General features: G+C 46.9%; 1 protein-coding gene across 1 annotated transcript in view; it reads right to left on the minus strand.

The window, feature by feature from the left end:
* uba6 (ubiquitin like modifier activating enzyme 6) overlaps positions 1-5,533 on the minus strand; it is a 136,205-nt gene extending 130,672 nt beyond the window's left edge. Inside the window, exon 1 of the mRNA XM_041186377.1 lies at positions 5,301-5,533. The gene's annotated coding sequence lies outside the window, so the exon portion shown is untranslated. The remainder of the gene's footprint in view (positions 1-5,300) is intronic.
* Between the last annotated feature and the right edge of the window lie 7,182 nt (positions 5,534-12,715).

Genomic DNA, 12,715 nt, shown 5'->3' on the forward strand with positions numbered 1-12,715 from the left:
TGCAGCGCAAAAGGAAGCTTAGAAATATTTTAGCTCTACAGTTTATCTTTCTCTTCAAACAGAGCGTTGCCTGGCATTCAACCAAAAAACTTTTCTAGTACCATGATTGGAGCTCATGGTGCGAGGAACTGCTAGCACAGACCTCTGCCTCCTTATCTCATTATGGCACAATAAATTGCTACATTTCTAATGATGACCTTCAAGCAAGACATTGGTTGGAATTGTAAACCTTGACAACAAGTCAATTATACTAACACAGGAGTGTGTACAAGATGGAAGGGCAAGCTTAAAAAGTACCTCAATGATATCACTGCTAACAAAGCCAATGTCAGTTACTCATCAAAAAATCCTTACAAAAAGGCACTTGTGAAGAAGGAAACTGTATTGATTTGTCCAGTTGAAGCGACTGACTTATTTTTCACTCATCTGTGCTGCAGTTTCCTGTTAAGAAAATATCCTACTTCCAGTAATCTCTTGAGCTGTTGTTGGGGCCTAGTCAAAGCAAATAATACACATGGATTTTCCCAGGTGTTGGGGAAATGCACAAGCTGTAGAAAGGACTACCCAAATTCATATTAATATGATCCTTATGGCCAGCTGACAGATGCAAATTTTAGCTCATTGGTTCAATGTGGAGTGAACCCCAAGTCCTAGATATGAAAAAGATGTGCCAACTTGATTGGACCACCCATTCACATTTTAACTTAGTCCAATATAGGAAGGAGTAGTTTAAAACAAAAAAAGGTCTCTGATTAGTAAGGACACAAACAAAAATAACTAGCATGCAAATGTCATCTTTAACACAGGAGCATAGTCAGACAAAAGTTGACACAAAAACCAAAGGAATATTTATTAGGCGCCACGTAACTAAAAGAAAGGTATACGTTTTAAAGGAGGAGAGGGAGATGAAGAGGTAGGAAGGTTTAGGAAAGTAATTCCAGGGCTTAGTACCAAGACAGCTAAAGTTATATCCACTAATGATGAGGGGAAGGGAGCAGGGGATACGCCAGAGTTAGAGGAATACAGGGTTCTTTAAAGTTTGCAGGGGCTGGAAGAGTTGGGAGATAGGTATGGGTGAAGCAATAGCGGGATTTGAACACAAGGTTAAATATTTTAAAATTTAAGCATTGGTGGAATAAGAGCCAATAAAAGTCAGCAAGCACAGGGGTGACGGGTGAACAGCATTTGGTGCAGTCAGATATAGGCAGTGGAGTTAACTGACTAGATTCACATCAAAGTCAAGTAGTTGATGCATTGTTCAGGGATATCCAGGGCTAATGTAACTGGAGCATTTCAGTTTCACCGCAGCATCCATTGAATATTCAAGTCTTTTAAATCCATAATTAACAAAACAAGTAACCAGGGTCTACACTTCAAACATGTCATCGCAATTACCTCCTTGAAGTGTCATATGAAATCATGACAGCCATGTGCATGTAACTATTTGTTTCCGCAACACCAATTTTCTGCTTTTTGTTCCAAAAGGCACTAACTGGTGTTGGAGTGCAGTTCCACAGGTGCTTGTCAGCCTCCAATATCTTACTCAATTGACAATTCTTAGAGCTAGTGTAAGCCCAGACAATCGCCAGTGAGCTACACAACCACAAAGGACATCACAACCAAGACCAATGTTGTCCTTTTCACACACACAAAAGCTTATGAGCAGAGGTCAACAAAATACTAGGATCTGATTTCCTTGCTCTCAAGCCCAAAGGTATTGCGTAATTGTACCCTATAGCCAGTGGTTCAGACCAGTGGGGAGCCAACCTGGGGCCTCCCTGGTTTATATGGTGTTATATAACATCTAGTACATTTTCCTAAATGTTTAAAGAAATAAGAATGTTTTCAATAATATAAAAGCAAAATATTGTGGATGCTGGAAATCTGAAATAAAAGCAGAAAATGCTGGAAAAACTCAGCAGGCCTGGCAACATATGTGGAGAGAATAAGAGTTAATGAGTCCGTATGACTCTTCTTCAGAGTTAAAGAGGTAGAAACGTGATGCATGTTATAGTGTTTGTGGGGGGGGTGGAGCAAAATAGAAGGTCAGGGATAGTTGGGGCTTAAGAGAGATTTGAAAGAGATGCCATGGACAAAAGACAAAGGGAATGTTAATGCTAATGTTAAAGACTAAAGAAGGTGCTGATAGTGATATAAAGATAGGATAGCAGTATGTGTTAATAGCAGAACAAGGGTCAGCGCTCTGTGAAAGCAAAACATAAGAACAAGTGACAGATGGCCCTGTTGGGGAACCCTCGGTTCAGGAAAAAGGAAGACATGTCAGAAGCACTGTTCTGGAAGGTAGCAACATCAGGACAGATGTGATGGAGGCAGAGGATCTGGGAGAATGGGCTGGAATCTTTACAAAAATTTTTTCAAGTCTTATGACCCTAAAGACAAACAAGATTTTATGGCTGAGGATAGTCATCTGTCTTTCTCCTCACTCCCAGCCTCTGGTGCTGTTTGATAGGAAACCAAGAACAATTGGAGACCAGCTATACAGTCCTGATGTCAACTTCCGGTGAGAAAGTTTTAATTTCTACAAAATCAATGCAGATGAAAGACATTTCTTTGAGTCCCATGTTGAGTTGATAATGGGCACTTGGTATGGTACTTATCATACAAGTTAGGAAAGTTCTGGTTTCAATCTCAGGCTCAAGTAGAGACCTATCTCAACTGGGTGGTGACATGGATGCTACAATTGGCCTCGACAGCAATGGACTAGGGAAGGGAACAATAAATATTCAACCAGTTTTCAAACTTGTCCACTGATTCTGAATTGAAACTGTACATAAGTGTATGTTAGCCAGGGATAGGTTAGAGATCACCTTTGAGGGTCCCACAATTGATGGCATTAACTCTCATTGCTCATCCCCAGGCATGAAGACCAGCCAAACGAAGGGTTGCTAGCCCCTTTGAACCTGTAACTCTAATTAATTGTATTTAATTGGTTGTATTTCATTTAATTATTTCAGGAGAGAAAATTGAGGAGTGAGCTGCGATATAAGCTTGAGATGGTTTTACAGCAAGGTTGAAGTAATATTATGAATGGGTTTGTAACTGAACTAGGGTTCAAAAGAAATCCCTGCAACTGTCGTTGTTAATAGCAGAGTTCAATGCATGCAAGGTCAATCCTCTCTGCCTGCCACTTCATAGCAGGCAGCTGCTAGATCATTTCACACAGAACAACTTATAAATAATACAAAAATGTATTAAATTAAAACAAGTCAATTGTAGAGATATTAATGCACTGTGCAACATTTTGGCCAGATTCTGGGAATGCACTTTGTCCATCCGGACAGTATAGCAGGTTATTGAAACAGCAGAGTGACTTCACATTGATCACAATTATAAATCAGTAGACTAAGTCGTATGTCAGGCAGGATGAATTGAAGTCTAAAGGAGAAAGAATATTCAAATGCTTTCTGCAGATGTGTGGGATGGTGGCAGCCTGGCCGGAGTGCAGCAGCCGGGCCAGAGTTTAAGCCTGACACCAGGAATTGAGCACAGAGATCTAGGTTGATACTCTAGTGCACTACTGAGGGAGTGCCACACTGGGAGAGATGATGACTCTTTATTGAGACCTGACAGGTGGACAAGAAAGATCCCATGACATTCTCTCTAAGAACAGAAGGGGAGCTATCCCCAGTGGGTGTCCTAACCAATATGTATCCCTTAAATCAACAACACAAAAACAGATTGTCTGGTCAATATCACACTGCTCTTCTGAGAGCTTCCTGTACACAAACTTGACTGCAATATTTCCTATATTACATCAATGAATACATTTCAATTGCTGTAAAGCACTGTGGGAATACCCTGAGGTAATGAAAGGGCATAATAACATTGCATGTCATGACAGTGGATCAAGACGGCTTGAAGGCATGGGTGGAGCAGTAAGGGTGAATTGAGTAGCGAAGTTGAAGACTTGAGGTGGAATTGTCCTAGATTTGCACTAAGTGTGGTAGCAGTTGGGAAAATGGATGCTGCAACGGCGGCTTTTCATGCTGTATCATCCCATTCCCACCTCATTAATTATGCAGTCACAGGAAACACGCTATCTTGCTGGCACACAGCCTCCGATTTGCCCACCACATCGTTACCTCACCCGCTTCCTCAAGCGGGGCACCATGTTTAAATGGCAGCTGCACACACACTTCTCAATGCTTGCAGCCCAGAAGGGTACTTGTAAAGACATGGCCCCAAAAGCCAAGAAGAGTGCAGCCCCCTGATTCAATGACACATCCTTGAGACGCCTTCTGGATGCCGTGGAGGCCTGCCACAATGTCCTCTACCCCCACTCTGGCTGCAGGAGGCCCATCAATCTCACCAATCCAGCTTGGGAGGCAATGGCAGAGATGGCCAGTGCAGAAAGCAGATGAATGATCTCATCCATGCCTCCAGGGTAAGGCATCCATCTTATCACTTTGAACTCTCACATTCACTGGCATCTCACACACAAACCCTCACATTACAATCTGGCTTCACCTCTTCTGGAGACTGCCTCCTCAGCCCTCATCATCTTGACGTCATTTGCACAGATCAACATATGCCCCCATACATCCCCTGGAATATCCCCCTTCCCCAGCACAGCTCTTGCCCTGTAGCCCCTTCCCTTGCCTGAGGCCACTTCTCCCCTTTCCCCAAGCAAGCCCTATCCCTGCAGCCATTGAAAAGCTACCCCACCTTACGCTGGCCTGGTAGGTAGAGACCTGCCTGTGAGCCCCCTTAAAAGTGATGTGGTGCTGCCTGTGAAGTCTGACCACGAGTACTGCCTGAAGAAAGATAGGCAAACAAACCTCAAAGTCCTGAGCAAAGTGTAGCTCGCCAAATGCAAGTCGCTTATGTACAGTTGTGAAACACTTGCCTAGATGATTCAGTAGGACTTATAATGATATGCAAATGTATTAAAATGAAGTTCCCGACATCCAGTGGCGGGAAAGGCAGTCCGCCATTGATGGGCGGAGCGGACAATCACAAACTAGTTTCACGATGATATGAAACCGAATTTTGGCCTTCCCAGCATATTGTCCACTCATGCCCACCATGACGCTCAGTGCCAATGGGCACAGAAAATTCCATCCTTGGTTTACTGGTGTTGGTGAGGCTGTGATTTGGACTGGAGGGGGTTGAATGTAGTCAGTGAACAGGGAGTGCGTGGTGTTAAGAGTGTGTTAGTGAGACTGAGTTTACTGGTGTTAGAAGTTGTGTGGTGTGGTGTGGATTTACTGAGACTGAGCTTACTAGTATGTAGTTAACATAGAAGCCGGTGCCTGTCTCCCGGTCCTTTGCTTACTCACCCTCCTGCTCTGGGCCTATCTGGACACAGCCGCTCCTGGTGCTCAGCCTGAATACGCAGCCGACACAGGCCGCTCTCTCCGGCTGGGGTAACTCACTGAAGGCTCTACCGGTGAGCAGACAGACGGTGAATCTCTGGCTTTTACCGACAGACCCGGTGCTCCCGACTGGCTGGCGCTGTTGCTAAGTGAATGAGTGACCTTTCACCTCGCCCCTTGCAGCAGCAAACACTTCCGGGTCAGGGGCAGCGGCAGCACATGGTAACAGGAGAGAACTGCAGGCAGTGTTACAGAGACAGTGAAACCTGGTTTCGCACAGGGCACAACCAGGGCAGCTATTCCCACAGAATCTATAGTACTAGAGGAGGCTATTCGTTCTGTCTAATTTAGTCTCACACCACACCTTTTCAACCATAACTTTACAAATTAGTCAAGTATATGTCTAATTGCCTTTGGAAATTGGAGTCTGATACTAACGTAGTGCAGTCCAGATCTTAACAACACTGTGACAGAATGTTTCTCTTCATTTTGCCTCTAGTTCTTTTACTAATTATTTAAAAATCTATGATTCCTGCAGGTTAACAACCCGCTTGAGAGAAGACGGAGTTTCTCCTTACTTTGTCAAAACCCCTCAATTTTTTAATTAGATCTTCCCTAAACCTCTTTGCTCTAAGGATTCCAAGTATTACATATTGAAGTTACATTATTCGTGAAGTGCTAGGAACTAACATATGAATATCACTTAACTTACTGCTGCACTGCACATGCCAAGTAACAATGTATAAGTCTACAGGATCGGAAAGAAATCCACTTACCTGGCAGGGGAGAGACCTTGATCGCGTTTCTGCCAGGGAAAGATCAACGAGCAATGGCTATAAACAATCAAACTCCTTACTATGGGGTACCTAACACCATCTGAGTCACGGTGAAGGGCAGCGAGCAAGGAACAGGAATGGATAGGACCGTCTTCACCAAGAGGATCCTATTCAAGCTGTGTGGTTTCGAGGCTGCGGAGATCTACTGCCTACAGGATTTCCCCAGCGCTGGATTTTTTGATGTGACTTTCAAGCAAGTGGCAGCTTGTGTCAAACTCCTGAAGGTGTTTGAGGAAAAGAAAGACCTGCCAGAAATGAAGATCCTGACAGCGGAGCCGCTCTTTGCTCTGCCGTTGCAACGAGAACGGGTTGTGACGGTGCACCTTTACAACCCCTTCGTCCCTGTCGCTGACGTGCTCACCTTCCTTACCAGGTACTTCTATAAGGTTGGGAGCTGCACCGCGGTTAGAGATGATTTGGGGATCTGGACATGTAAATGCCAGGTTAGGTAACGCTCAAGACCAACGGTAAGGGAGCCATCTTCCACCCCCCTTCCAGATTCGCTATCGGGGGAAGCCGTGGCTACCTTGTCTACGCTGGGCAACCCAAACTTTGTTGCTCATGCGGCAAGTCTGGTCATGTGGCGGCCAACTGCAGCACCATCCTCTGCAAGAACTGCAAACAGGAAGGGCACCAGACAAAAGACTGTAGACAGGCTAAGTGCTGCAACCTGTGTGGCGAGGCAAGTCACCTCTACAAGACCTGCCCCAAACGTTGCCGTACTTATGCACAGGCAGCCAAAGCCAACGAGGGGGAAGCAGAAAAAATGCCTCATGTCACTCCAACCACCAAGGCCCCCAGGGAGAACAACGGGACAAAGGAGGACACAGAGAGAGACAAAGATTGGGGCAACAGACGGCCAATCAACAGCACTGCCCCCTGAACCTCCCACTCCTCAGGAGAGCAAATCAATGGAAGAGGAGGAGGCAGCAGTGGGAAAGCAGCAAGGGGATTGGCAGCTGGTGAAGAGAGCCAAAAGGAAGAAGGGGCTAAGAAGAAACCAAGCCACTTCCCAGACAAGAGGCAAGAGGCATCTCCTCTCCGACACGGATAACAAGAGCAGTAGCTATTTGGACGAAGAAGGGCCAGGACGGCGCCAACAGAAGAAGCGGCAAAACACTAGGGAGTTGGAGGATGAGACACCCGAGCTCCAGAACATTGGAGACAATGAGGAGACCAGCGCACCCCAACTTTGCCCACAATCCGAAGAGGCCAGTGTACCACAGCCCCAGGAATCTGGGAACAGTGAGGCGCTCAGCGCACCCCAGCTCCGGGAAGCCGGGAGCAGCAACGCCCCAGAGGGGGAGAGGATTGGAGAAGCTTCTCCAACAGAGGACATTTCAAACCCTGCTCTCTGAACGGACCCCAGATGCCACCCGAGCAGAACACCGCCAATGGGGAGGTTCAGGACGCTTTCCTCAGCCCATCCAAAGTGAAGTAATTTGAGCACACTACGGGCATGAAGGAGCAGACCAAAGGTCTGGAACTCAGAGACAACAGGTTTGGTAAGCGACTAACTGCTTTAAAATGGGTGTAAAGATTGTATCCATAAATGTGCGTGGCATTAAATCTACTACGCGATGTGTTGCGACCTTGGATTACCTTGCCAAGGTCAAAGCTGACCTGTTGTTTCTGCAGGAGTGTGTGATACCGCACCTCAGCTCCTACAGGCAATGGTCACGATGGTTGTCCCACGGGCCATCGATCTGGTCGGGAGGAAACGACTCTCGTTCCTCCAGCCTGGGTATTCTGCTGCGGGGAGGCAACTTCACCGTCTCCCAGGTTAAGGAGGTGATGGGCGGGCGCCTCCTCGTAGCAGACGTAATGTACAAGAATGATCCACTCCGGTTAATTAACATCTACGCCCTGTCACAAGGGGCTGAGCGGCTGGAGGTTTTTCAGCAGCTCCCACTGCTGCTGGCAACCTCCAGGCCGGTCATTCTGGGCGGTGACTTCAACTGCATCATCGATGCGGCTGGACGATCCGGCAGGGCCGAAAGCAGATTGGACCCTACGTCCAGATCCCTGATGGAAACAGTAAAGGATGCCAAGCTGCACAACGTCTTCAGCAACCCTGCAGACAGAGCGCAGCGTAGATACACCTGGTCGTGGCCTGACGGGTCTGTCTGTTCCAGGATAGATTTCCTGTTTGTGTCCTGTGCATTCGCAGTCAGATCCACCGATGTCAAGCCGGTGTTCTTCTCTGACCACTGCCTCCTACTGGCTGACTGTCACTTAGAGGAAGACCAGAAGGTTGGCAGGGGGGCATGGAAGCTAAACGTGAAACTGCTGGCCCCAGAGAACATTGAGGAGCTCAAGAGGGATTACAAAGGTTGGAGAACCATGAAACCCCACTTTGAGTCACTGACACACTGGTGGGAAGCGATCAAAAGAAACATCAAGAGGTTTTTCATCCTCAAAGGCACCCAGAAAGCCAGAAAGGAAGAGAGGGAAATGTCCCGACTCCAGAAAAACATGCAGAATCTGCTCTGTCAGCAGTCGATGGGCGTCGATGTCAAGGAGGAACTCCAAGAGGTGAAGAGCCAGCAAGCCTCGCTCTTTGCCTCGGAGGCCTCCAAGATCATCTTCCGTTCCATAGTCCGCTCCGTGGAGCAGGACGAGACATGCTCATGTTTCTTCTTCCAAAAGGTACACAGAGAGAGCTCTGTGATCAGGAGCCTGAAGGAAGAAGATGGCTCAGTAAAGTCATCACAGTCCGACATTTTGAGGATCAGCAAATCCTTTTAGGCCTGATTGTATGAAGTGAAGCCCACAGACAGCACGGCCTCTCAGTCCTTCCTGTCCTCTATCACGGAGGTCTTAGACGACAGTACACGGGAGAGTCTGGACAAAGCGCTAACTCCTGACGAACTGACTGAGGCCCATGAGTCCTTCAAGAAGAGTAAAACTCCCGGAAGCGACAGCTTGCCGGCGGAGTTGTATTCAGCTCTGTGGGACTGGATTGGCCCGGACCTGCTAGAAGTGTACGAGAGTATGTTCCTGGACGGCAGTATGTCAGAATCCATGAGGAAAGGCATTATCACCCTCATCTACAAGCACAAGGGGGAAAGGGAGGAAATTAGAAATTGGCAACCCATTTCACTGTTGAATGTGGACTATAAGATTCTGTCCAAGGTCATCGCCAATCGGGTCAAATCCGCTCTGGAATTGGTGATTCACCCTGACCAGACCTGCACTGTGCCGGGCAGGAGGATCTCTGACAGCCTCACGCTGCTCAGGGATACGATTGCCTATGTACAGGACAGGGGTATGGATACCTGCCTCATCAGCCTGGATCAAGAGAAGGCCTTTGACAGAATATCGCACACCTACATGGTGGATGTAGGGTTTGGGGAGGGAATTCGCAATTGGATCCAACTGCTCTACACTAACATCAGTAGCGCAGTCTCAATCAATGGATGGGAATCAGATAGCTTTCCTATTAAATCTGGAGTCAGACAGGGCTGTCCTCTCTCGCCTGTTCTTTTCATGTGTTGCATAGAACCCTTTGCTGAGTCCATCAGGAAGGATCCGGGCATAAGAGGACTGACGATCCCAGGCAGTGGAGGCACTCAAGTCAAAGCCTCCCTGTACATGGACGATGTCACCGTCTTCTGCTCGGATCCGCTGTCGGTGCGCAGACTGATCCACATCTGCGACCAGTTCGAACTGGCCTCGGGAGCCAAGGTAAATCGTGGGAAGATCGAGGCCATGTTCTTTGGGAACTGGGCTGACCGATCCTTTGTCCCCTTCGCTGTCAGGGCTGACGGCCTGAAGGTGCTGGGGATATGGTTCGGAGGGACCAGGGCACGCATTAGAAACTGAAAGGAGCGAGTGTCTATGGTGAAAAGGAAACTGGGCATGTGGGAGCGACGGTCCCTCTCCATTGCGGGTAAGAACCTGGTCATCAGGTGTGAGGCACTCTCGCTGTTGCTGTACGTGGCGCAGATCTGGCCCATTCCACACTCCTGTGTGGTGGCGATCACCCGAGCCATCTTCTGCATTATCTGGAGGTCGAAAATGGATCGTGTCCGCAGGGACATGATGTACAAGCCTCTAGATAAAGGGGGTGAAAACGTGCCCAACATCGCCCTCATACTGATGGCCACCTTTGTGTGCGGCTGCATCAAGTGGTGCGTAGACCCTCAGTATGCAAACACCAAGTGTCACTACATGCTGAGGTTCTACTTGTCCCCAGTGTTACGAAGGATGGGTCTGGCCACGCTGCCGCGGAACGCTCCAAGTAGTTGGACCTGTCCCTCGTGGGAAAATTTATGCAGAGAAACACCTTTGACCACAAGTCCATCAGGCAGTGGTCGACACGTAACGTCTTAAAGGCCCTGAGGGAAAAGGAGAGGGTGGATCCTGTGGGATGGTTCCCTGAGCAGACCGACAAAGTCATTTGGCAGAATGCCTCATCGCCAGAACTTTCCAACAAGCACCAAGACATAGCTTGGCTGGTGATGAGAAAGGCCCTCCCTGTAAGATCCTTCCTACATGCCAGGAGTCTCACCCCCTCTGCACATTGCCCTCGAGGTGGCTGTGGTGGGGAAGAGACCGTTGTTCACCTCCTTGTAGATTGTGTCTTTGCGAAGAAGGTCTGGAGAGAGATGCAGTGGTTTCTGTCGAGGTTCATCCCGAGCAGTTCTGTGACACAGGACTCTGTGCTCTACGGGCTGTTCCCAGGGACACACACCGAGACAAACATCAACTGCAGCTGGAGGATCATCCACTCGGTGAAAGACGCTCTTTGGTCTGCCCGAAACTTGTTGGTTTTCCAGCGCAAATGTTATCCCCGACCGAGTGTTACTGACTGGCACATTCCAAGGTCCAGGACTACATGCTGAGGGACACAGTTAAGCTTGGGGCAGCCGCCACAAAGGCGCAATGGGGAAGGGTCGCTGCCTAAGACCTTTCTGCCACAGTGCACTGAAGGGCTAGGAACTGTAAAGAGCCCCTCAGGCTGTACAGCTTAAAATGAATGTCTGCCAATTATTGTAATATTCATTGTTTGTACTGATACACCTTGTGATTCATGTTGTAAAAGTTGAACCTGATTGTATTTTTGTAATGGTGATTTTGAAATGGTTCGAAATGTTTTTGAAGATTTACGAATAAAGTATATTTTTGCAAAAAAAAGGAAAGAAATCCACTCAATTAAGCTCCATTATTTTGAGTCCGAAGTGTAATTATTTCCAACTTATGGGAACCATGAGACAACATGGTGGTAGTGGCATCTGTGAGTTAAAAACTCAAACATTTTAAACAAATTTGACACTGAATTAAATTGAAAAATCAACCTGAATTAGTGCCAGAGAGAGAAAAACTGAGTATGTTGTGCAAAAACAAAATGGGTGCACAGCAATGAAATGCCAGCTCCAGGCATGATGAATTGGGAGGCCACTGATGTCGTGGAGGCATTTAAGAATTTTAAACAAAAGTTCAGGCTGATGTTCAGTTGCTTTCGAAAGGGCAATAATGAAGAGGAAAGGATCAGCTACATACTTTTGTGGGCAGGAGAGAAAGGGAATTTGTTAGTTAACTGGGTGCTGAGTGAAGATGACAGAAAAAACCCAGACAAAATTTTTGAAAATTCAACACACATCTCCAGCCAAAGTCAAATCATCAAATCTTCCGATATGAATTTCAAGGCCCGAAACAGGAATCAGGTGAGCTGTTTGACAATTTTATAACAAAGTTGAAAAATACAGCCAGAAAATGTCAATTTTAAGGTCATAGGTAAAAGACTGATAGAACAGCTCATTTGAGGCTCTGCAAGCCTTGAAGTACAAAAGGAATAAATTGAAAAGGACATTCTCTCAACATCATAGGCTGTAGACACAGCCAGAGCACAGGAAGCTACGAGTAGACATGAAGATGCTGACGACCCAAAAGGCTCGCTTTCACTTTACCATTTAGTCAAGAGGAAAGCAGCAGGGTTGATGAAATGAAACAGCAACAAAAGAATACGCAACAGACAGAGAGAAAGATGTGCAGGAGATGTGGATGACCATGAGTTCACATCAGAAGGAAACGTGCCACAAGTGGCTCAAACTGCAGAACTAGTGGAAAGCCAAATCACTGTGAAAAAATGTATAGAACAAGGAAAGAAGATGGTAAACAAGTTATCAGAGATAGAACTAAAAGGAAAGCCTGAAGGAGAGCTCCAAGAGGTGGATGAAAAGAATGATAGCCAGAGTCACAGAGCCTAAAGATTAGGTAAATTCCATTGTGGTGAGAGAGAAGCCAAATGGACAACTAAAAATTTGCTTGGATCCCAATCAAGCAATAAAAAGGATGAACATGAAGGATCCTACAATGGATGCGTGTCACTTATTTGGACATCTATTTTAGTAATGGCAGCCGCTAAAAAGAGGCCAATGGCACATAGTCTTCTCATGGGGTTCAGCATCCCTCCCAACTCCCCAACATGACAGCAAATTCACAAAGAGGCTAGCATCTGGGTGAGAGCAGCCATGTGTTATGAGCCCTCAGTCACAGTATTGGCAGGCTGCCTCCTTTTGACTAGACTGCACCAATATA

This window comes from Carcharodon carcharias, chromosome 4 (assembly GCF_017639515.1).
Source record: "Carcharodon carcharias isolate sCarCar2 chromosome 4, sCarCar2.pri, whole genome shotgun sequence".
NCBI lineage: Eukaryota > Metazoa > Chordata > Chondrichthyes > Lamniformes > Lamnidae > Carcharodon > Carcharodon carcharias.